The sequence below is a fragment of the Macaca mulatta genome, chromosome X, assembly GCF_049350105.2.
Source record: "Macaca mulatta isolate MMU2019108-1 chromosome X, T2T-MMU8v2.0, whole genome shotgun sequence".
Classification (NCBI taxonomy): domain Eukaryota; kingdom Metazoa; phylum Chordata; class Mammalia; order Primates; family Cercopithecidae; genus Macaca; species Macaca mulatta.
This window is the reverse complement of record NC_133426.1, coordinates 144,071,123-144,097,313: the sequence shown is the minus strand read 5'-3', so window position 1 is coordinate 144,097,313 and position 26,191 is coordinate 144,071,123. Positions and strand designations below refer to the sequence as shown.

Below are 26,191 nucleotides of genomic sequence, written 5' to 3'. Positions count from 1 at the left end.
ACTCATATTGGCAACCTCCTGATAGAGCAGCCAGCTCAAACTTTGAAAAAGACAGCTATCACTTATTGAAAGACTGAACATGTCAGTCTTCACACCTACGTATTAACTACCATCAAGTTTGTCTTGAGGTTATCTGAGCATTCATAGACTCTGTATATAATAATAATTGGGATCTTTCATTGAGTACCTACTATGTAGCAGGCACGTTAGTAACATCATCTTTCTTAATCCTGATGAAAATCATCTAATTTAGGTGATGTCAGCCTCATTTTACAGACGCAGACACTGAGGCTGAGCAAAGCTTGCCCAAACTTCTACAGCTAGACAACAGATTTGCTGAGATTCAGGACAATTTGACCCCTAATGTCCATGATCATTCCACACTGCCCTTCTACCTCTCTACCCTACTGAGATAATACTATGCAGAAATGTACTGTTCTTTCTCTAGGTTAGCTTATAAGCTTTTAGAGAGCCAGGTCCCAGGCCCTCAATTTTTTCTCTCTACCCTGAAGTACCTGATTTAGCAGCAGACTCTATCCTTGAACTTCTCAGTCATTGGTGAATGAGTGCTGCAAATAAGAACTAAGTCCTTGTCCTCCTAAGAACAGTCTCTGCTCCTTTGCTCAGCCCCTGCCATCACTTCTTATCTCTAGGGATCTAACCTGAGCGAAGGAGAAGAAATGAGGGCATCCATGAGCTAAAAGAAATATGTATAGATAAAATATTCTTTTCATTAGGTCAATTGAACTCCCATTTATTTGTTTTGCTGCGATTTTTTTGCCATAGCCCTTTTGGCCTTCTGGTGAAGTACATTGACCCTGTTTTAGTCCATTGGGGCTGCTATAACAAAATATCTTAGATTGGGTAATATTTTTTTTTTTTTATTGAGACAAGGTCTTGCTCTGTCACCCAGGCGGAAGTGGCGCACCGGTGCGATCACAGCTCACTGTAACCTTGAACCCCCAGGCTCAAATGATCTTCCCATCTCAGCCTCCCCCCAAATAGCTGGGACCACAGGTGCATGCCACCACACCTGGTTAATTTTGCAATTTTCTTTTCTTACAGATGGAGTCTCACTGTGTTGCCTAGGCTGGTCTTTAACTGCTAGGCTCAAGTGATACTCCCACCTTAGCCTCCCAAAGTGCTGGGATTATGGATGTGAGCCACCATGCCCTGGTGGGTAATTTATAAGCAACAGAAATTTATTGCTTACAGTTCTGGAGGCTAAGAAGTCAAGAACAAGGCACCAGGAGATTTGGTGCCTGGTGAGGGTTCACTCTGCTTCATAGATGGTATCTTCTAGCTGTGTCCTTACATGGCAGAAGGGGCAAACAAGCTCACTGGGACCTCTTTTACAAGGCCACTAATCCCATCCATGAGGGCTCTGCCCTCACAACCTGAACACCTCCTAAAAACCCCACCTGTTAATGTTAGTGCATTGAGCATTAGGTTTAAATATGAATTTGGGGAGGATACAAACATTCAGACTATAGCAGACTTCTTCTCAGAATAATCTTTATAAATGAATAGAGTAACATAAATAGAATTATGAAGGAAACTGATTATATGAAAAAGTTTATCAAAATTATTTTAAAAATCAAGTTTATGATATAGTAATATGTGTGCTTCTTTTGTAACACATTAAATAACGATAATTATGGCCGGGCATCGTGGTTCACACCTGTAGTCCCAGCACTTTGGGAGGCTGAGGCAGGTGGACCATGAGGTCAGGAGTTCGAGACCAGCCTGACCAACATGGTGAAGTCCCATCTCTACTAAAAATACAAAAATTAGCCGAGCGTGGTGGCATGCACCTGTAATCCCAGGTACTCAGGAGGCTAAGGCAGGAGAATTACTTGAACCCGGGAGGCAGAGGTTGCAGTGAGCCAAGATCTTGCCACTGCACTCCAGCCCGGGTGACAGAGTGAGACTTTGTCTCAAAAAATAAAATATAATGATAATTAAAGACCTAAAAGCAAGTGTAATAACAACCACAGTTTCTAAGTAGTGATGAGCAAAATGATATTTAAGTGTCTTTAACACCCTTAATATGATATGAAAATATCTGTGGTTTCCACTGGTGTCAAAGTCCTAGGCACTGCTAATATTATTGTAGTCTCTTGCCTACACTTTTCAAGAATCCCTAAATTTTATCCATGGATCCTTTGGAAGTGGATGGATCCCAGGTTAAGAATCCCTGGCTTAAAGAATAATAAAGCAAAGGCCTTTTCTGCATCTATTGAGATAATCATGTGGTTTTTCTCTTTGGTTCTGTTTATATGTTCGATTACGTTTATTGATTTGTGTATGTTGAACCAGCCTTGCATTCCAGGGATGAAGCCCACTTGATCATGGTGGATAAGCTTTTTGATGTGCTGCTCGATTTGGTTTGCCAGTATTTTATTGAGGATTTTTGCATGATGTTCATGAGGGATATTGGTCTAAAATTCTCTCTTTTTTTTATTGTGTCTCTGCCAGGCTTTGGTATCAGGATGATGTTGGCCTCATAAAATGAGTTAGGGAGGATTCCCTCTTTTTCTATTGATTGGAATAGTTTCAGAAGGAATGGTACCAGCTCCTCCTTGTACCTCTGGTAGAATTCGGCTGTGAATCCATCTGGTCCCGGACTTTTTTTGGTTGGTAGGCTATTAATTATTGCCTCAATTTCAGAGCCTGTTAGTGATCTATTCAGGGATTCAACTTCTTCCTGGTTTAGTCTTGGGAGAGTGTATGTGTCCAGGAATTTACCCATTTCTTCTAGGTTTTCTAGTTTATTTGCATAGAGGTGTTTATAGTATTCTCTGATGGTAATTTGTATTTCTGTGGGATCGGTGGTGATATCCCCTTTATCATTTTTTACTGCATCTATTCGATTCTTCTCTCTTTTCTTCTTTATTAGTCTTGCTAGAGGTCTATCAATTTTGTTGATCTTTTCAAAAAACCAGCTCCTGGATTCATTGATTTTTTGAAGGGTTTTTTGTGTCTCTATCTCCTTCAGTTCTGCTCTGATCTTAGTTATTTCTTGCCTTCTGCTAGCTTTTGAATGTGTTTGCTCCTGCTTCTCTAGTTCTTTTAATTGTGATGTTAGGGTGTCAATTTTAAATCTTTCCTGCTTTCTCTTGTGGGCATTTAGTGCTATAAATTTCCCTCCACACACTGCTTTAAATGTGTCCCAGAGATTCTGATATGTTGTATCTTTGTTCTCATTGGTTTCAGAGAACATCTGTATTTCTGCCTTCATTTCGTTATGTACCCAGTAGTCATTCAGGAGCAGGTTGTTCTGTTTCCATGTAGTTGAGCAGTTTTGATTGAGTTTCTTAATCCTGATTCTAGTTTGATTGCATTGTGGTCTGAGAGACAGTTTGTTATAATTTCTGTTCTTTTACATTTGCTGAGGAGTGCTTTACTTCCAAGTATGTGGTGAATTTTGAAATAAGTGCGATGTGGTGCTGAGAAGAATGTATATTCTGTTGATTTAGGGTGGAGAGTTCTGTAGATGTCTATTAGGTCCTCTTGGTACAGAGCTGAGTTCAATTCCTGGATATCCTTGTTAACTTTCTGTCTCATTGATCTGTCTAATGTTGACAGTGGGGTGTTAAAGTCTCCCATTATTATTGTGTGGGAGTCTAAGTCTCTTTGTAAGTCTCTAAGGACTTGCTTTATGAATCTGGGTGCTCCTGTATTGGGTGCATATATATTTAGGAGGGTTAGCTCTTCTTGTTGAATTGATCCCTTTACCATTATGTAATGGCTTTCTTTGCCTCTTTTGATCTTTTTTGGTTTAAAGTATGTTTTATCAGAGACTGGGATTGCAACCCCTGCCTTTCTTTGTTTTCCATTTGCTTGGTAGGTCTTCCTCCATCCCTTTATTTTGAGCCTATGTGTGTCTCTGTACAAGAGATGGGTCTCCTGAATACAGCACGCTGATGGGTCTTGACTCTTTAACCAATTTGCCAGTCTGTGTCTTTTAATTGGTGCATTTGGTCCATTTACATTTAAGGTTAATATTGTTATGTGTGAACGTGATCTTGTCATTATGATGTTAGCTGGTTATTTTGCTCGTTAGTTGATGCAGTTTCTTCCTAGCATTCTTCAGGAGCTCTTGTAGGGCAAGCCTGTTGGTGACAAAATCTCTCAGCATTTGCTTGTCTGTAAAGGATTTTATTTGTCCTTCACTTATGAAACTTACTTTGACTGGATATGGAATTCTGGGTTGAAAACTCTTTTCTTTAAGAATGTTGAATATTGGCCCCCACTCTCTTCTGGCTTGTACGGTTTCTGCCAGACATCTGCTGTTTGTCTGATGGGCTTCCCTTTGTGGGTAACCCAACCTTTTCCTCTGGCTGCCCTTAACATTTTTTCCTTCATTTCTACTTCGGTGAATCTGACAATTATGTGTCTTGGAGTTGCTCTTCTTGAGGAGTATCTTTGTGGCATTCTCTGTATTTCCTGAAATTGAATGTTGGCCTGCCTTGCTAAGTTGGGGAATTTCTCCTGGATAGTATCCTGCAGAGTCCATTCAACAGCCCTTCATGCTAAAAACTCTCAATAAATTCTGTATTAATGGACATATCTCAAAATAATAAGAGCTATTTATGACAAACCCACGGCCAATATCATACTGAATGGGCAAAAACTGTAAGCATTCCCTTTGAAAACTGGCACAAGGCAGGGATGCCCTCTCTCCCCACTCCTATTCAACATAGTGTTGGAAGTGCTGGCCAGGGCAATCAGGCAGGAGAAAGAAATAAAGGGTATTCAGTTAGGAAAAGAGGAAGTGAAATTGTCCCTGTTTGCAGATGACATGATTGTATATTTAGAAAACCCCATCATCTCAGCCCAAAATCTCCTTAAGCTGGTAAGCAACTTCAGCAAAGTCTCAGGATACAAAATCAATGTGCAAAAATCACAAGCATTCTTTTACACCAATAACAGACAAACAGAGAGCCAAATCATGAGTGAACTCCCATTCACAATTGCTTCAAAGAAAATAAAATACCTAGGAATCCAATTTACAAGGAATGTGAAGGACCTCTTCAAGGGGAACTACAAACCACTGCTCAGTGAAATAAAAGAGGACACAAACAAATGGAAGAATATTCCATGCTCATGGATAGGAAGAATCAATATCATGAAAGTGGCCATACTGCCCAAGGTAATTTATAGATTCAATGCCATCCCCATTAAGCTACCAATGACTTTCTTCACAGAATTGGAAAAGACTACTTTAAAGTTCATATAGAACCAAAAAAGAGCCCGCATTGCCAGGACAATACTAAGCCAAAAGAACAAAGCTGGAGGCATCATACTACCTGACTTCAAAATATACTACAAAGCTACAGTAACCAAAACACCATGGTACTGGTACCAAAACAGAGATATAGACCAATGGAACAGAACAGAGCCCTCAGAAATAATACCACACATCTACAGCCATCTGATCTTTGACAAACCTGAGAAAAACAAGAAATGGGGAAAGGATTCCCTATTTAATAAATGGTGCTGGGAAAACTGGCTATCCATATGTAGAAAGCTGAAACTGGATCCCTTCCTTACACCTTATACAAAAATTAATTCAAGATGGATTAAAGACTTAAATGTTAGCCCTAAAATCATAAAAACCCTAGAAGAAAACCTAGGCAATACCATTCAGGACATAGGCATGGGCAAGGACTTCATGTCTAAAACAACAGATGCAATGGCAACAAAAGCCAAAATTGACAAATGGGATCTAATTAAACTAAAGAGCTTCTGCACAGCAAAAGAAACTACCATCAAAGTGAACAGGCAACCTACAGAATGGGAGAAAATTTTTGCAATCTACTAATATCCAGAACCTACAAAGAACTCAAACAAATTTACAAGAAAAAAACAAACAACCCCATCAAAAAGTGGGCAAAGGATATGAACAGACACTTCTCAAAAGAAGACATTTATGCAGGCAACAGATGCATGAAAAAATGCTCATCATCACTAGCCATCAGAGAAATGCAAATCAAAACCACAATGAGATACCATCTCACACCAGTTAGAATGGTGATCATTAAAAAGTCAGGAAACAACAGGTGCTGGAGAGGATGTGGAGAAATAGGAATACTTTTACACTGTTGGTGGGACTGTAAACTAGTTCAACCATTGTGGAAGACTGTGTGGCAATTCCTCAAGGATCTAGAACTAGAAATACCATTTGACCCAGCTATCCCATTACTGGGTATATACCCAAATAATTATAAATCATGCTGCTATAAAGACACATGCACACATATGTTTATTGTAGCACTATTCACAATAGCAAAGACTTGGAACCAACCCAAATGTCCATCAGTGACAGACTGGATTAAGAAAATGTGGCATATATATACCACGGAATACTATGCAGCCACAAAAAAGGATGAGTTCGTGTCCTTTGTAGGGACATGGATGCAGCTGAAAACCATCATTCTCAGCAAACCATTGCAAGAACAGAAAACCAAACACCACATGTTCTCACTCACAGGTGGGAATTGAACAATGAGAACACTTGGACACAGGAAGGGGAACATCACACATGGGGGCCTGTCATGGGGTGGGGGAGGGGGAGGGATAGCATTAGGAGATATACCTAATGTAAATGACGAGTTAATGGGTGCAGCACACCAACATGGCACATGTATACATATGTCACAAACCTGCATGCTGTGCACATGTACCCTAGAACTTAAAGTATGATAAAAAAAATTAATTAACTAAAGAAAAGAATAATAAGGCAAGAGGTTCAATTACACAGTTTGTATTCAGAATAGTCCACCCCATGTTCTCTTGCCTCAAGTCATTTAGAATTACAGCTCCCATAATTTTCATGCTGTTTCTTTGGATCTCTGAATGCTGTGAAAAGACACAGTCTGAGATTTACAGTTGTCTTTGATTAACTATCTCAGTTCAGCCTGTGTTCTGGGAGCATTTTTAATGAAACTAGCAGCCAGTTGTCTTCATTTCCTACCACATTTTTATTACTGCTATTCAAATATTCCAATCCTGCCTGGCCCTGATTTTCAGCTCAGCCTCCAACTTCCTGAAGGGGTCATTTAGAAAGCAGGTAGGGTCTGTATCCCCCTGACACAGAGGCAGTGCTGGGCCCCAGAAACAAATTTAGGATCTGAGATGAGAAGGCCCAGACTTGAATTCTAGCTCCACCAGCTACTCTTACGGCTGCAGAACTTTCTGCAAGATTCTTTGAGTCTCAGTTTGCTCATCTATAAAATGGACACATTAGGAGTACATATCTCACAAAACTGTTGTCAGGAATCAAGCACACACAGACACATAGTACATAGTAGCTGGCCATTAGTATTAGCAGCCCTCTTTGAGCCTCAGTTTTCTCTTCTGTAAAAGTGGAAATATAAACACTGTGTTATACTGGCAAGTTTTGAAGTCAAGTTGAATGTACAGTGTTCCCTCCCCGATGGGCATATAACAAAACAATCTTTCCCCTTTCTCCAGGAGCTAGGGAAATGTTTGTTTGTTTGTTTTTGTTTTCGTTTTTAAAGCAAAGATGAGGTTTTAGAGCCTTATAGAGAAGAAGGGGAGAGGGTGGATGGATGAGGTTTGGGGGAGGGAGCAATGAGTCATTTATTGCTGTAAGCCTCTGATTCCTCAAAGCCTCTCTGAGGACTGGCTACATTAGCATCACTGAAAGAGCTTACTAAAAAGATTTTCAGCTGGGTGCAGTGGCTCATGCCTGAAATTTCCACAACTCAGGAGGCTGTTGGGAGGATCACTTGAGCCCAGGAGTTGAGGCCAGCAGGGACAACATAGCAGGACCCTCATCTCTTAAAAAAATGTTTTTAATTGAAAAAAAGATATATTTTTAGATTCTTGCCCATTCCTCAAAGTAGGGACTAGTACTTTAGAAACCAAATCTGTGATCCTTAACCAAAGTTGATCCCACTTTAACCCCAAGGGCCTTGTAGAAATGGATATAAGGCATTTTTGTTTGTCGGAAGCAGGGACACTAAGAGGGCAAGGCCAGTGCTAAATGCCATGTATATTAGTCAGGGTTCTTTAAAGGCACAGAACTAATAGGATAGGTGTATATACGAAAGGGAGTTTATTAAGGAGTATTGACACACACGATCACAAGGTGAGGTGCCACAACAGACTGTCTGCAAGCTGAGAAGCAAGGAAGCCAGTCTAAGTCCCAAAATCTCAAAAGTAGGGAAGCTGATAGTGAAGCCTTCAGTCTGTGGCTGAAGGCACTAGAGCCCCTGGCGAACCACTGTTGTAAGTCCAAGAGTTCAAAAGCTGAAGAACATGGAGTGCAATGTTCGAGGGCAGGAAGCATCCAGCACCACAAGAGAAAGGTGAAGGCCAGCAGACTTGCAAGTCTGCTTATTCCACCTTCTTCTGTCTGCTTTTTCTAGCCGTGCTGGCAGGGGAGGGGATTGTGCCCACCCAGATTGAGAGTGGGTCTGCCTCTCCTAGTCCACTGACTCAAATGTTAATCTCCTTTGGCAGCACCCTAACAGACACACCCAGAAACAATACTTTGCATCTTTCAATCGGATCAAGCTGACACTTAACATTAACCATCACACAACGCAATGAGCAGGATAGCCCCACACAATGAACAACTGTTCCACCCAAAATGCCAACGGTTCCTAAAATTATTTACCCACCTTTAAAAGGGTACTTTCATTGAAAAGCTGAAGGATAAGTTTTGCTCATAAGGAACTAACTGCAGCTATTTAGCAAATATACCACAATCCACCCATCTAAAAGAGAGCTGTCCTCTTGAACAGAGTCCCCTTGCGAAGCTGCGCTCGTATTCCATATATACTTGCGGTAATTTTAACCTTTAAAAAGGGTTTTCTTTTGGAATTAACCAGTCTACTCCCCAATAATTGTTACAGCTTTCTGTTTTTTGTGTTTTTTTTGTCGTTTTGTTTCGTTTTCTTTTGTTTTTTCATTTCTCTCAATAGCTAGCAATTATTCATGCTTTTGGGATGGTTTAAATTTGGGAAATATTCAAACCTCATTCCAAACACCAAAGATAAGGCTAGGTGACACTGTTTAGCGTCCAAAGGAAATATGTCTAAAAAATGACAAGATAACTTTTGTTTTCCCCTCCTGCAGCATGTAAACTTGCTGAGATGTGGAAAAAGCTAGAGAAACAGTATTAAATGATGATCCAAAAGTATATTAGCTGTTGAAATCATCAAGATTCAGCTATACTTACTGTTGGGGTTAGAATGACCACCCAATAGACACATTATAGTTGGTTTTCAAAAATTTTTAAATTTGTATACCCTGGGATTTCCTGGTTTTCCCATAATTACTGTGTACTACTTTTATAACAGGGGGAAATAGATTCAAGTCATAAAGTAATAGTATTTTTCTCGGTATGTCCCCATCCTTTCTTTCCCACCCTCCTCTCCTTCACCTTCCAGAAGGGGACACACCATCATGATAGCTTGCATTACCTACTGTACACTACCATAGGAGAATGGCTTAATAAAGGAGCACACATCTACTCACTGTGATGTTACCCAACCATTAACATGATCATTTTGAAGATTGTGCAGAAACATGGGAGCACATATGTTTAAGACAGAATGCAACAGGAAAATTCAGACTATACAATATTATTTATCTAATGGTTGCAATCATGGAAAAATATGCATATGCATAAGTAGTCTTCCATGATACGAACCAAAATTTAAAATATTATTAATAGGTTGTGGTGATTGTAGGTGGTTTTCTTGTCATCAAAATTGTCCTGAATATTTTATATCATCCTTTTACTTATATTTTGAATGTAAAAGGGAGATATCTGTGTTCATTGTATTTATTCCAATTATTCCAATGAAGCATTTTTTGCCATTTAAAAAATGTCCAATGACTGATAACTCAGTATTAAATTGGAAAATACAATGTGATGATTACATGGATTCATTTTACGCAAAAATCATAATAAGTTAGTCAAACATATACTGTAAAATCTTCTACTTTACCTACCGTGGAAAGCAACATTCTCTTCTCTTTCAGTGTATCTGGGGGCTGAGTGTTTGTGCAGTACTTTTACATTTTACATTTATCAATCTTTGAAAAATAAACAAAGTGATTGAAAATAAAGATGCCACAATAGCAAAGACTTGGAATCAACCCAAATGTCCATCAGTGACAGACTAGATTAAGAAAATGTGGCACGTATACATCATGGAATACTAGGCAGCCATAAAAAAGGATGAGTTCGTGTCCTTTGTAGGGACATGGATGCAGTTGGGGGAAACCATCATTCTCAGCAAACTATCGCAAGAACAGAAAACCAAATACCGCATGTTCTCACTCATAGGTGGGAATCGAACAATGAGATCACTTGGACACAGGAAGGGGAACATCACACACCGGGTCCTATTGTGGGGAGGGGGTAGCAGGGAGGGATAGCATTAGGAGATATACCTAATGTAAATGACGAGTTAATGGGTACAGCACACCAACATGGCACATGTGTACATATGTAACAAACCTGCACGTTGTGCACATGTACCCTAGACCTTAAAGTATAATAATAAAAAAAAAAGAAAAGAAAGATGCAAAATTTTTGCCTATTTTTCTGTGTTTGTTTTTCCCTTGAGGACTTTAAACAATCCACATGAAAAATAGAAGCAAACATGACTGTTTTTGAAAAGATCAAAGCCCAAATCAAATTATGATTTGTTCTCAGTATTACAGGAAATGTGGCTTAGGGCAGGGCGTGGTGGCTTTTGGGACGGGGTGCGGTGGCTCATGCCTGTAATCCCAGCACTTTGGGAGGCCGCAGCGGGTGGATCACCTGAGGTCAGGAGTTTGAGACCAGCCTGACCAATATGGGGAAATCCCATCTCTACTAAAAAATGTGCAAAATTAGCCAGGCTAATTTTGAATGTAATAGGGAGTAGTGGCTCATGCCTGTAATCCCAGCTACTCGAGAGGCTGAGGCAGGAGAATTGCTTGAACCTGGGAGACAGAGGTTGCAGTGAGCCGAGATAGCGCCACTGCACTCCAGCCTGGGCGACAAAGCGAAGCTCCATCTCAAAAAAAAAAAAAAAAAAAAAAAAAAAAGGAAAAAGAAAAGAAAAAGAAGTGTGGTTTACTTACAAAGAAAGAAAAGACAACGATTTATGATTTCCATTTTCTAAATTATCACTATCTTTTTTCACGATTCTGTGATCTTAGAGTAGCACAAACTTTTGGCTTTTATTTTTCTCTGCTGAGACTACAAGTAACTAGAAATGCAAATCTTTTTAATGTGATTTACTATTTGAAAAGAGTCATATGGTAATACATCTATTAACAAGGGAGATATGTGCCAGTCCCACATTTTGTTGCTAAAAACCTCATTACCAAAGGTAGAGAAAATATCCAGGATGAGGGAATGAGTCCAGAATATAGATTACCTCCCTGTCATGCCCTTGCAAACCATTGACCACTTTCCATCTAACTCCAGTTGGCACGTCCTCAGCCTCTTCACAAGGTGGAGAAGAGATAATAACTTCTACTTCAGCACAGGTCCCTACCCATCAGAAACCTCAGGTGGGAACCTCTTTTCCCTAGTTGCCACCACCCTGACCCAACTGCAAACCAACTGGTATTTCCCCGAGTGCCTTCCATGCCCAGGAAGCCTCTGTAAAAAGGTGCTTTCTTGCCAGGAGTGGTGGCTCACGCCTGTAGTCCCAGCACTTTGGGAGGCCAAGGCAGATAGATCACTTGAGGCTAGGAGTTTGAGATCAGCTTGCACAATATGGCAAAACCCAGTCTGTACTAAAAATACAAAAATTAGCTGGGTTTGGTGGTGCATACCTGTAATCCCAGGTAATCGGGTGGCTGAGACAGGAGGATTGCTTGAGACTGGAAGTTGTAGTGAGCCGACATTGAGCAACTGCACTCCAGCCTGGGCAATAGAGCGAGACTGTCTTTAAAATATATATATATATATATATATATAAAATATAAATTTAATAAAAATTTAAAAGATGCTTTTTTTTTTTTTTTTTTTTTTTTGAGACGGAGTCTCGCTCTGTCGCCCAGGCTGGAGTGCAGAGGCCGGATCTCAGCTCACTGCAAGCTCCACCTCCCGGGTTTACGCCATTCTCCTGCCTCAGCCTCTGGAGTAGCTGGGACTACAGGCGCCCGCCACCTCGCCCGGCTAGTTTTTTGTATTTTTTTAGTAGAGACGGGGTTTCACCGTGTTAACCAAGATGGTCTCGATCTCCTGACCTCGTGATCCGCCCGTCTCGGCCTCCCAAAGTGCTGGGATTACAGGCTTGAATCACTGCGCCCGGCTAAAAGATGCTTTCTTTACTCATTCATTCACTCACTCAACAAACATTTATAGAGCACTTACCGCATGCCTTGTCATATTGGATTCAGGTTTCCTGGACCTTTTATTCTGCCTAAAATTCCAATAGTTTTAACCTTTAAATTTGTTGTCTTTTGTAATTGACCAGCCCACCTCCCAAAATTCATATACAATTTGTAGGGCTGTCACTAAGAAAAATGATACCAAAAATGTAAAAACAGAATTCAGTAACAAAATGAATATTTACCTAGAATTTAGAAAACACAACAAAGTACATACTTTCAAAAGCTGAAATACCACAAATATTAGAAAATGCGTTAAAATGACATAATATTTATATTAATCAACTGCTTCACACATATCTACTACAACATTTTTCTTTTTGTTTTTGTTTTTTGAGACAGAGTTTTACTCTTGTCGCCCAGGCTAGAGTGCAGTGGCGTGATCTCGGCTCACTGCAACCTCTGCCCCCTGGGCTCAAGCAGTTCTCCTGACTCAGTCCCCCAAGTAGCTGGGAGTACAGGCATGCACCACTGTGCCCAGCTGATTTTTGTATTTTTTTGAAGAGATGGGGCTTTACCATGTTGGCCAGGCTGGTCTTGTACTCCTGGCCTCAATGATCTGCCCGCCTTGGCCTCCCGAAGTGCTGGGATTACAGGTGTGCACCACCATGCTGGGTCCATTTTTCTTTCTTTTTAAGCTGCATATTCTTAGATTACCTTTTCCTATAACAATAATTTTACAATAGACATCTCCATAGAGAAAATAGAAAGATAACTCAATCTTTCCTCTAGCATCTTTAATCATGTTATTATTATTATTGACAGTTTAGAAAAGTTTTTTTCAACATCAAAGTTCTTTATTATTAATATCGTGTAATTTTTTATGAAAATAAGAACATTATCAAGTATCTTTCATATATAACCTGCAATATTGAGAAGAATTCTCCACAGACCAGCTTCTGGTTCTGTACATTTCAACTTTGTTTCTCCTTCATTACTCACATACTTCCAATGACAGCACCAAGGGACACATTCATATCAGGATATAAGCTCTAGGCCAGCAATTCCATGACATGTGCCAGGTGAAATGGCACAGTGAGTGGTAGAGAATTTCTGCCAGCCATTCCTATCCTTGACAGGTAACAATAACATACTTATATCCCTAGGTGACTGCAAATAACATAGACATATTCCACTAAACTTTAGCTAAATGTATCCCCATTTCAAATTCCCCTTAGCCTGATCCCCAATATTCCTGCAGCCACTCAGATGCCATTCGACAAGAAGGAGTGTGATGAAGACGTCTAAATGGAAAGAGACAGTGGCCTTAACCATTTGCAAATTTTGCAAAAACAAGACAAAATGAACATATTCCTAAGGCCCATCCTAGGACTTTGGGAGGGGCCATCTATGTGATGGGTCCTGAAGCTTAAGCCTCATTTGCTTTATGGTAAATATGCCACTCCTGATTGTATAACTTTGAGTAAGTCACTTCATTTTTGTATTCTAACTGCTCGCTTATAAAAGGTTTAATTCTACCAATTCATTCATTCATTCATTGATTCAACAAATAGGTACTGAATGTGTGCCAGGTCCTGTGCTAGGTACTAGCATCTGGATATTAGGTACTATGGATACAACTATGAACATCACATCACCACTTTTCTCAAGGATTTAAAGAAGGATACAAGAAAATTAACAATTACAATGCAAATAGGAAATACTATGCTGGGAGAAGTACAACTACTCATGAAAGGCTAGAAAGGAATCAAGTATGATTTCTTACTAGGTTTCAACTTGAATAACTAGATGGTTACTAGCATCATTCTCTCTGAGATCTGGAAGACTGGAAGGGGTGCTGGCTTGTAGGGGAAGATGATTAAGTTTGGGGTATCTCGAGTTGTCAGCAGAGTGTAGTAGTCAAAGGCCTAGTGTCTGTTATCAAGGTGCCAATGAGACCAACTGTGTGACCATGGGCAAGTTGCTTAACTTCTCTGCGTCAATATCCTGAGCTGTAAAGCAAAAAAGTAATAGTTACTATCTCAAAGAACTGTTGGGAGGAATGAAATGAGATAATACACGTGAAGTATTAGGGGGAAAATGCTTGCAAAATAGAAAACACTCCATAAACATTTTTATACTATTATACTGTTTTTAAGGCAGTTGGATATGTTGTCTGTGATGGTTAATTTTAGGTGTCAACTTGACTAGAATAAAAGAAATCCAGAAAGTTGCTAAAACATTATTTCTGCATCAATTTTACAAAATAACAATTCATAGGACTATGTTTTGATTGATTGATTGATAGATAGGGAAGAAAAATTCTTTCATACAGTAGGATGCCAATTAATAAATGTACAAAAAGATAATATTAGAAAATCACCAGCGGAACAGGATATTTACACAGTCTCAATATATTTTCCCTCAAAATGCTTGTTTATTACAAAGGGAAAATAGAAACTTTTCAGTGGGAAAATCTGGTAGATGCCACTTAACCAGCAATTAAAATTAAGATCAACAGTAATGAGACAGTTCAAAGTGTCTCCTGATATGATACACTGACAAAAACACAATATCAGTTCTGTGATACTCCTGCCAAAAATACATTACTGAATCTACTCATATGGAATATCAGACAAATATAAACCGAGAGACATTATACAAAATAACTGTGGTCTAAAAATGTCCACGTCATGAAAGACAAGGAATAACTGAGGAACTAGTTCCAGATTGAAGAAAACTGAAGAAAAAGAACAGTTAAATGTGACACATGATCCTGGACAGATTCTGGACCAGATGAAAAAATGTATTTTATGTATTGACTAATCGATTGCTATAAAGACCATTATTGAACCATTGGTGAAATTCGAATGGGATCTGTGGATTAGATGGTATTGTATACATGTTAATTTCCTGATTTTGATGGCAGTACTGTGACTATATATGAGAGCACCCTTATCTTGTAGAAAATGCACACTGACATATTTAGGGGCAGCGAGCATCACGCCTGCAACTTTCCATTAATTCAGAAAAAATACTAATATATTTACCTAAAAAGAATTATTTTAAAAAGCATATTACAGAGAGTTTAATTTATTCAAAGAAAATTGGAATCAACTAATCAGAAGGAAGAGGAGAATGCATTATGTATATTTATATAACTATTAATAGCATATAATATATAGAAATATTAATTACATATATTATATATAAATATATATTTAAAGAGATTATAAAGCAAATGTAAATAAGTGGGGAATCTGAGTGAAAACTATATGAGGTCTTTTCACTTTTCCTGCAACTTTCCTGTAAGTTTGAAATTACTTCAAAATGAAAAATGTAAAAACAAAACAGCTGGATCCACATGTTAAAATAATATATACAATATATTAAGTGCTTACTTTGGCAACACATATACTAAAATTGGAATGATACGGAGATTAGCATTGTCCCTGGTCAAGGATGACACACAAATTCATGAAGCATTATATATATATATGTATTTTTATTTATTTATTTTTTTTTGAGCCAGTGTCTGGCTCTGTCTCCCAGGCTGGAGTGCAGTGGCACGGTCTCAGCTCATTGCAACCTCCGCCTCCCAGGTTCAAGTGATTCCCCTGCCTCAGCCTCCCAAGTAGCTGGGATTACAGGCACCTGCCACCGTGCCCAGCTGATTTTTGTATTTTAGCGGAGATGGGGTTTCACCATATTTGTCAGGCTGGTCTCGAACTCCTGACATCAGGTGATCCACCACACTCGGCCTCTCAAAGTGCTGGGATTACAGGCATGAGCCACTGTGCCCAGCCTGGATTTTATATTTTTTAGAAAGAAAAAGAAAAAAAAATACATTAAGGAGTGGGTTGTCTACTTAATCAAACAAGTCTACTTTAAATACTACTACATCTAGCTCATTAAGTACTTTGAGTAGTAAGAGATGTCAAGAAAACCCATTCATGAAGGATTTTAACGTAATTATAAGGGTCAGTGTAAGAGTATTGTTCCCCTCTTGACCAGTTCTTAATCATACAGAACTTCTCTAAGAACACTTCTAGAGTATTAAGTGAGCTCTATACTGATTTCTACTGATCAGCCATGTCAATTAGCCCTAAGCCAGAGGTACCGGGTTTATTAAGTGAACAATAGAGGCAGGTGAGACATGAATAAAAAATAGAGAAGGTGACTATAAGAGTAGCATTGGCATTCTTTTTTGTCAGGGCTCAAAACATGATATCCCAAATATGGTGCCTTGGCATGCAGAGTATTTTGAGCTGAAAGAAACCCTGAAAGGGCCTCAGAAGCAAGAAATGTTCATTGACGAGAGTCTTAAAAAGTTTGAAGTCAACCGGGTGTGGTGGCTCACGCCTGTAATTCCAGCACTTTGGGAGGCGAAGGAGTTTGAGACCAGCCTGGCCAACATGGCAAAACTCTGTCTCTACTAAAAATACAAAAATTAGCCGGGCATGGTGGCATGTGCCTGTAATCCCAGCTACTCAGGAGGCTGAGGCAGGAGAATTGCTTGAACTCGGGAGGCAGAGGTTGCAGTGAGCCGAGATTGTGCTACTTGCACTCCAGTCTGAGTGACAGAGTGAATTTCTGTCTAAGAAAAAAAAGAAGAAAGAATGAGCTCTGTTAAATACATAAATATATAAAAGTCAATAAAACATGCTGCTGAGAACTCTCAAATGTTTAGAAGGAAAGGGCTACAAAATACCAACTATGGTAGTGATCTTGTGACTATTGTCATTATGTTCATTAATAATTTTCTCATGAGGCTGGGTGTGGTAGCTCACACCTGTAGTCCCAACACTTTGGGAGGCTGAGGCAGGAGGATTGCTTGATGCCAGGGGTTCAAGATCAGACTGGGCAACATAGCAAAACCCTGTCTCCACAAAAAAATAACAACAAAAATAGCTGGACGTGGTGGTGCATGCCTGTAATTCCAGTTATTTGGGAGGCTGAGGTGGGAGGATCATTTGAGGCCAGGAGTTAGAGGCTGCAGTGAGTCATGATTGTGCCACTGCACTCCAGCCTGGGTGACAGAGCAAGACCTTGTCTCAAAACAATATAAGAATTTTCTCATGAACATGGTTGCATTACCTCTGCAGTGTGTCCAAGTGGAATGAGACCAGGTTGTGGAGGTTGGAGAGGAACAAGAAAATTATGTTTAGGGATTTCTGTTTTGGTCTGGAAGTCAAAACTTAAAATGGGACCACAGTTTGGGACCTTATCTCAACCCTTGTTAAGATGCCTCATGTGTAAAAATAATGAGGCTATACAGGCTGGGAGGGTCCCACTTAAGAGACTGCTACAAGATCTTGACTTTACAGAAACTGGCTAGTGGCAAAGTTAGAGCTTAAACACAGTTCTTCCTGACTCCATTCCCAGCCTTCTTTCTACTACACTACTCTGCCTTTTTCATGCAAAGAAATTCTTTTCACAAATCAAAGGTTTCCTTTAGAAACCTGTGGCACCCTGGGAAAAAAATGTGAACTTCCCATGCCATCTGTAGATGCTGGCGCTTGTGGTAAGCAGTGGCAGTTAACATGAGCACTATTATTAGGGAAGGTGTTTATGCCACTTCTCTCCAACCTCGCTGAATGTTTACTCCCCAAATCTCAATAAAGCAAAACTAAATGGATCTGCGACCCATTTCCATAATTCAAGTTGGAAGGACAATTACCAACGAGCAACATCAACAGAAACTCAAAGATCTTCTTTAAACACATCACTCGCCTGAGCTATATTACAAGGAAAATCAGTCTTTTGTACAGGAGAAAAATCTCTGTGAGAAATATGCAGAGGAATAATTTCATTTCTTTGCATCTGCCCTCCTGGTGGGAGGTATCAGGGCTTGGGTAGCCCAAGAAGCTATAGGAAGCATATTACAGAGAGTTTAATTTATTCAAAGAAAATCAGAATCAACTAATCAGAAGGAAGGGGAAAATGCATTAATTAAACAGCTTTACTCATGCAGAAAAGCTGCCAGCATGAGCACTTCAAATTACCTGGGCACACCTAATGCATTTGCATTTGCTCGGGAGAAATGTGTTCTGCCCTACAAAGCCACGAACATTTCATAATTCCATTTGAGCGAATAACAAAAGGGAATTGACAGCTAAGAACCACCTTCCACACTTGGGGGCTATAGCCTTTTCCTAGGAATTTTTAGCTCAAGTAGAAATGCTCTTCCTGACTAGATGTGGAGAGAGGAAGTTTAAAGTCTTCTGTAAAGTAAAAGGCTAAAAAAGAATCCCCCTCCTCTCTGCCCTTCCAACAAAGGAGGTGGGCTTTTACTGGCAGGAGGCTAACAGCATTCTTTTGTTAGATATTAACATAAAATAAGGCAGTAGAAATGGATGTCCATCAACAGAATTAGAAGGAACTAAGTAAGTTTTAAGAACAAAAGGTTTACTTATTTAAATTACAGGAGTTGAGAAACAGCTGGGAATGCAATTTCTTTCCCAGAGTTAAAAAACTACCAATAGTTAAATGTAATTATGTTGCAATATAATTTTATCGTTTCACATTGAATGTGTATAATCATTCTAACTCAACCCTATGGGCAATACTTAAACATATATTTTATATATTTTATCTTAGCTTTTTTCAATTCAGCTTATTCATCAACTAACTTAATATTTTATTTGCGTATTTACTCCTGAGAAAGCTTTCTAATGTGACTTTAAAGCACCTGATCTTACCCAATGATCACTACCTTAAAAATATTTTAAAGTTGCCTTATGCTTTTTATTACTTTACATCATGTGTTTATATTGCATTTTGCACAATAAAATATACTACAATTAGTAGTAGAGTTTATTAATCTGGAATTTTAGAGTTGAGAAAAATAGAAACGTCTGTTAGAAAACTTCTCAGAAGTTTGTTTTCTACTTCAAAGGAAAACATCAATTTGAAATGCAAATGAATTGTAATAAAACCTAAGGTTTACACAACTTTGGTCTCATTTAATAGATAATGTATATGGTTTATACTCAAAGAGGAAGCTTTAAAAAAAATTAACGTATATTGTCACCTAGTGCTTAGTTTAAAATATTCTATAATTTTGTCTAAAATGCCTTATCTGTACAAATTTTGGGATCGAGCTTCTAAACAAATTGGTTGTCTTAAACCTACTTGTAAAAGTGCATTCTAGGATTTCTACACCATGAAAGATTGTGGTTAAAATGGTCAAGGATGAACTGTCAATACATATGCAGGGCATTTCCTCAGAATCAAAAAGACTAATGAAAGAGAAGTTAGGCAGAAAGTAGGTATATATTGCAGAGGTCTGGGAGAAACCTTTCCTCTAGATTGTGAAAATTTTTGGAAACTCAGCTTTATTTTCAAACGATCTGATCACATTCGATAAAGCTTTTTCATGTGTTTTTACTCCCCAAACTAAAATAAACTGCTTTTGTGGAATATCTTTCTATGAATTCCTTTGAATGCTATCATCATTGATGGTAGATAACAGACTATAATTTCAAATACTAATTTCAAAGCCACCAGTGAGTGGAGTGGCTGCTTAATTGCAAACACCTTTGCAGAACACTGTTGACCTTCTACTATTTAGGATCTTTCAATGCATTTAGGATCTTAGCAGTAAAAATATTCTATAGCAATGAAATATACTCAGGTATAAAGTGTACTGATGAGACAGGCATCTAAAATATGAATGAAGGTTTGAATATTCAGTTTTAAATATGTTGATAAAAGAAACTACAAAGAAATGTCATTGATCTAATACTTGTTTGCACATTCTTCAGAGCTATGCATGAAGCATAATAGGATTTCTACGAACCCAAACAACAAAAGGTGTAAACTGCCTTTTCAATTGCAAACTTTGTTCATTTATTCCATTGGTAAAAGAATTTAAATCTGAAGTCATTTTTTTGTTAACTGACACCAAGTCTTTCTCATTAAACTTTTTTTTTTTTTTTAAAGAAACAAGGGTAAATAAAGGTCAGAATAAAGTCAACCTTCTTACCCTGGGGGGGAAAAAAAAGTAGTATAAAGAAATTTCACTAAATCGTTCCTGTCAATTAGAATCTGACATTTAAATTAATTCTAGTGCTTGAGGTATTTTAACACACTTACAGTTATGTATAATTCAGGCAAGATAAATATGAGTATTTAAGAATCTCAACAGTACTTTCTATAAATCTTTGTAATACAAATATAAATCAAATGATAGCAACATCTTTCATTGAGTTTGCATAAACCAAAACATTCATATATCTTGACTTAATTTCCTAGTAAACATTTAACTAAAATATGAGCGAATTAAGATATTTTGGGCCGAGTTCAGTGGCTCACTCCTATAATCCCAGCACTTTGGGAGGCCGAGGTGGGAGGGTCACCTGAGCTCAGGAGTTCGAGACCAGCCTGGGCAACATGGTGAAACCTCATCTCTGCTAAAAATACAAAACTTAGCTGGGCGTGGTGGTGCATTCTTGTAGTCCCAGCTACTTGGGAGGCTGAGGCAGGAGAATCACTTGAACCCAGGAGGCAGAGGTTGTAGTCAGTCAAGACTGTGCCAAGCCTAGGAGACAGAGTGAGACTCTGTCCAAAAAAAAAAAGATACTTTGTTCACTGTTATGATCATTACTAAAGAACTAAAGAATAAACAAGATAATCAACAGTAGATGTTTAATAAATTTTGAACAAATTGTCCAATAGTCAACCTAAAGCCAAAAGGAAGGGAGGGGACCCAGAAGACAGAAGAAAGGAGGGAATGGTGAAAGTGTCAAGAAAAGGCAGAGAAGTAGTGGAGAAAATATTTGTAACTACAAATTTGTTCATTTCTCTCAACTGTTTTAAAACATTATTTCAAGTGAAAAAAAGTCTGATTTTATTAATGTTAAATTCAATCGCTAGCTGGGCCTGGCACTTGTAACCACAGTTACTCTGGAGGCTGAGGCAGGAGGATCACTTGACCCCAAGAGTTTTAGACCAGTTTTACCTGCACTTCAAGGTCTTGTCTCTAAGCACCAAGACTTAATACCTCAGTTAATTCAGAAGTAAATTTATCTGTTCCAGATTGGAGACCAAGGAGACATGACAACCAAACGCAATGTGGGTTCTTACTCTGGACCAAAAACCTACACTGTCCAAAATAACAGTGGTCACTAGCTGTGTGTGGCGATTGAACATTTGAAATGTGGATAGTCCAAATTGAGATATGCTCTAAACGCAAAATACACACCAGATTTTGAAAACATAGCATTTTAAAAAGAATGTGAAATATATTGTTAACATTAGTTTCATCTGTTTCATTTTACTATTTAAAATATGGCTGGTAGAAAATTTTAAACTATATACAGAGCTGGTCTAGAAATCCAAGCTAAGGAGTTTGTGCTTCATCCTCGGAAGCCGTTGTAGGTCCTGGAGTAGGAATGTGAGATTGTTTTTTTTGGGGAATTTAGTCTGGCTGTGGCCTGGAAGGTGGCCAGGAGGAAGAACACATTACAAAAGTCCAGGAGGGAGGTTCCGGACTAAGGTCATGGCTATGGGGCTGGAGACAAAAGATGCAAGAGACATTTAGATGGAAATACCAACAGGGCTTTGTTATTTTCTGGATATAGAGGGTGGTGAAGAAAGTAGAATCTCTGTTTCGTGGTTTCTCACCTGAAAGACTGAGAGAGTTTTGGTCTCCCTGATAGAAATGGAGTAATCGCAAAGTTTTAGGAGTGATGAGTTAATATTTTTTAACATTTTATTTGGAAATAATTGCTGACTTACAAAAAAGTCACAAAAGTAGTTCATAGAGTTTTCATACACCCTTCACCCATCTTTCCCACATGTTAACATTTTACACAACCATAGTTTATATTTAAAAATCCTTAATTTATGAACTAATCTATAGACAAAATATTACTAGTTTCACATATAATCAATATAAAAATTATTAAAAAGATATTTTATATTTTTTGTAGAGGAGACAAAGTCTTAGAAATCTGGTGTGTATTTCACACTTCCAGCCCATCGCAATTTGCAGCAGCCACATTTCAAGTGTTTAAATAGGCACATGTAGCTAATAAGCACAGCATTCCTAGACCATCCACAATCTACTCCCAACCTTTCTTTTCAACATTACCTCCTGCTGTACTGCCAAGAAAACTCTCTGCCCTAGCCAGTTTGTTCTGGGCCAGGATGGCAAAAGGTTGACCTCATGTTCTTATTACCTCCCTCCCACAATCATAATAGACATGAATAATCATTCATATGACACTTACCTGCTGAGTCTCCGAATACTTCCCAATATGATGCCCCAGACAACACCAAAAAATGACTAGAGTTGGCACTTAAAATGAAACCCTTTTTCCACCCATTACCTAGTCACTGTCCCCAGCAACATCTAGCTCATTCCTACCTCTAAATTTGCTCCTGCAACTTAGCCAATCTAACAAATTCCTATTTGCCTTGAGAGCCAAACTCAAGTCTCCATTCATACAGTCCTCTCCAGCTCATATTGAACGTTTTTTTTTAAATAGACGAGTCTCACTCTGTCACCCAGGCTGGAGTGCAGTGGCACAATTTTGGCTCACTGCAACCTCCGCCTCCCAGGTTCAAGTGATTCTCCTGCCTCAGCCTCCTGAGTAGCTGGGATTACAGGTGTGCGCCACCACACCTGGCTAATTTTTGTATTTTTAGTAGAGACGGGTTTTCACCATGTTGGTCAGGCTGGTCTCAAACTCCTGACCTCGTTATCTGCCCGCCTCAGGCTCCTAAAGTGCTGGGATTACAGGTGTGAGCCACCGCACCCGGCCTGTATTGAACATTCTTTCTTCTAATTTCTTTTTGGTTTCCATCCCGCACATTATTGCTTAGTGTTTATTTCTTCTGCAATGGTTTCATTTAGTTCTGTCTTCCCAACTCTTTGAAGATAGGTACTGTGTTATATCTTTTTTTTTTTTTTTTTTTTTTGAGAGAAGGAGTCACTTCGTTGTCCAGGCTGGAGTGCAGAGGTGCAATAATGGCTCACAGCAGCCTTGAATTCCTGAGCTCAGTTGATCTTCCCACCTCAGTAGCTGGGACTACAGGCATGCACCACCACACCCAGTTATTATTGTTGTTATTATTATTATTATTATTGGAGCACGGGGGGGGGGTCTCTCTTTGTTGCACAGGCTGGAGTTGAACTCCTGGCCTCAAGCAATCCTCCCACCTCAGCCTCCCAAAGTGCTGGGATTATAGGTGTGAGCCACTGCACCTGGCCTGTTATGTATTTTTCTATGCTCACATGGATTGTGGGAGAATGCTGTGCATAAAGTAGATGTTCCATGAAAACTTCTTGGTTGATAGAATGGTTATAACACACATTGTTTTTATGTCTTCTATCAATTACGTTTAAGCCTAAATCTATTTTTTCGTAACTACTGCTCCAAAACCTAAAATGGTCACATGACTGATATCATGAATAGGCAGAATACTTAAATTGGTCTCGCAAATGTTGGCTTAATATAATTTTTTTTTTTTTTTTTTTTTTTTTGAGACGGAAGCTCACACTGTCGCCTAGGCTGGAGTGCAGTGACGCGATCTCAGCTCACTACAACCTCTGCTGCCCAGGTTCAAGTGATTCTCCTGCCTCAGCCTCCAAAGTAGCTGGGATTACAGGCACGTGCCACCATGCCCAGCAATTTTTTTTTTTTTGTGCTTTTAGTAGAGACTGGGTTTCACCATCTTGACCAGGCTGGTCTTGAACTCCTGACCTAGTGATCCACCTGCCTCGGCCTCCCAAAGTGCTGGGATTACAGGCGTGAGCCACTGTGCCTGGCCTTTGCTTAATATAATCTTATACTTGTTTAGATATTGGTCATCAGGCTCCAGTCCCTGCTCCACTACTTACTAGCATTGTGTTTCAAAGTAAGTCAGTCACATAAACCCTTAGATTTTGTTTTCTCATCAATAAAGTGAGGTTTATAATGCCTCACCTATCTTACATGATTGGTGTGGGTATCAAATGAGGTAGTATAGTATATACATAAAAGCACTAGACATTTGCACTCAGAGAGGCCTAGGCTTGAATCCAGGCTCTGCCACTTACTGTATATGTCACCTTTATCAACTTACTTATTTGTTTCTCAGTTTACTCATTTGCAAATATAGGCACAATAATATCTAAATCTCAGTGCTATAAGTGACTTGAGGTTTGTGAGGAGTTTAGCACATTGCTGCAGACATTGACGTCACTCAATAAGTGATATACTGTGAATGAGGTCAAAGTGCCATGAACAGGTGATTATTATTCATTATTAATCTTCCCAAAATAGTTTGATGTGAAAGCAAATAGATAACCATTTTCGATACACTGCATCATTGACTCCTTTCCACTAAATTCAAAAAAAGTCTTCTATGGTAAAGTTTGCAAACATATGTAAGAGTGGAAGAGTGTTTAGAAATGAACTCCCACCTTATACATGAAATTCTTTATTTGACTTTTTAATAATCGCCATTCTGACTGACGTGAGATGGTATCTTATCGTTGTTTTGATTTGCATTTCTCTAATAAGTGATATTGAGCCTTTTTCATATGTTTGTTGGCCACATAAATGTCTTCTTTTGAGAACTGTCTGTTCATGTCCTTTGCCCACTTTTTGATGGGATTGTTTGTTTTTTTCTTGTAAATTTCTTTAAGTTCCTTGAAGATTCTGGATATTAGACCTTTGTCAGACGAGTTTAAGTTGCTTATAGATTCTGGATATTAGACCTTTGTCAGATGGGTAGATTGTAAAAATTTTCTCCCATGCTATAGGTTGACTGTTTGCTCTGATGATAGTTTCTTTTCTTTCTCTCTTGTTTTTTTTTTTGTTTGTTTGTTTGTTTTTTTTTGAGACAGAGTCGTGCACCCAGGATGGGGTGCAATGGTGTGATCTTGGCTCACTGCAACCTCTGCCCCCCAGGTTCAAGCGATTCTCCTGCCTCAGCCTCCTGAGTAGCTGGGACTACAGGCGTGCACCACTCACGCACAGCAAATTTTTTGTATTTTTAGTAGAGATGCGGTTTTGTCACGTTGGCCAGGCCGGTCTCAAACACTGCATGTTCTCATTCATAAATGGGAGCTGAACATTGAGAACACACGGACACAGGGAGGGGAACAACGCACTGGTGCCTCTCAGAGGGGTGGAGGGAGGGAGAGCATCACATCAGGACAAAGAGCTAATGCATGCAGGGCTTAATACCCAGGTGATGGGTTGATAGGTGCAGCAAACCACCATGGTACACGTTTACCTATGTAATAAACCTGCACGTCCTATGCATGTACTCTGGAACATAATAAAATAAAATAAAATACTATCGATTTGTTATTTTTTAAAATTGTTTTATTTTACTTGAAATTTTGACAATCAAATGAAATAGCTCTTCTAAATTGCCTATACGTCTTTTTGGCTTTGAAGAAAGTGGTTAAATCAATTCCAAGAAAAAAAATATGATTTGAAGTGAGAAATTAAACTTTATATTTGTGATCAAGGAAGGATCTTCTATATGACCCTTACTCATCAAGTCATAGAATCATGAAATATATTAGTGGAAACGGCTATTAAGGACAATCTGCCAAGCCCTTCATTGTATAGGTGCAGAAATTGAGGTCCAGATAGGAGAAATAGTCCAAGTTTACTTAGATAGTTTGTGAAAAACACCAGGGCTGTAACTTTCATCTTTTGATTTTTTTTTAATGGAGTCTCACTCTGTCACCCAGGCTGGAGTGCAGTGGCAGGATCTCGGCTCACTGAAACCTGTGCCTCTTGGGTTCAAGTGATTCTCCCACCTCAGCCTCCCAAGTAGTTGGGATTACAGGTGTGAGCCACCACGCCTGGCTAATTTTGTATTTTTAATAGAGATGGGATTTCACCACATTGGCCAGGCTGGTCTC

At 39.0% G+C, this 26,191-nt stretch overlaps 1 non-coding gene across 1 annotated transcript; it reads left to right on the top strand.

The window, feature by feature from the left end:
• The first annotated feature begins 15,711 nt into the window (after positions 1–15,711).
• On the top strand, positions 15,712–15,815 carry LOC114675175 (U6 spliceosomal RNA). The gene has a single exon (XR_003726270.1). It is a non-coding gene; the product is annotated as a U6 spliceosomal RNA (small nuclear RNA).
• The last annotated feature ends 10,376 nt before the right edge of the window (positions 15,816–26,191 follow it).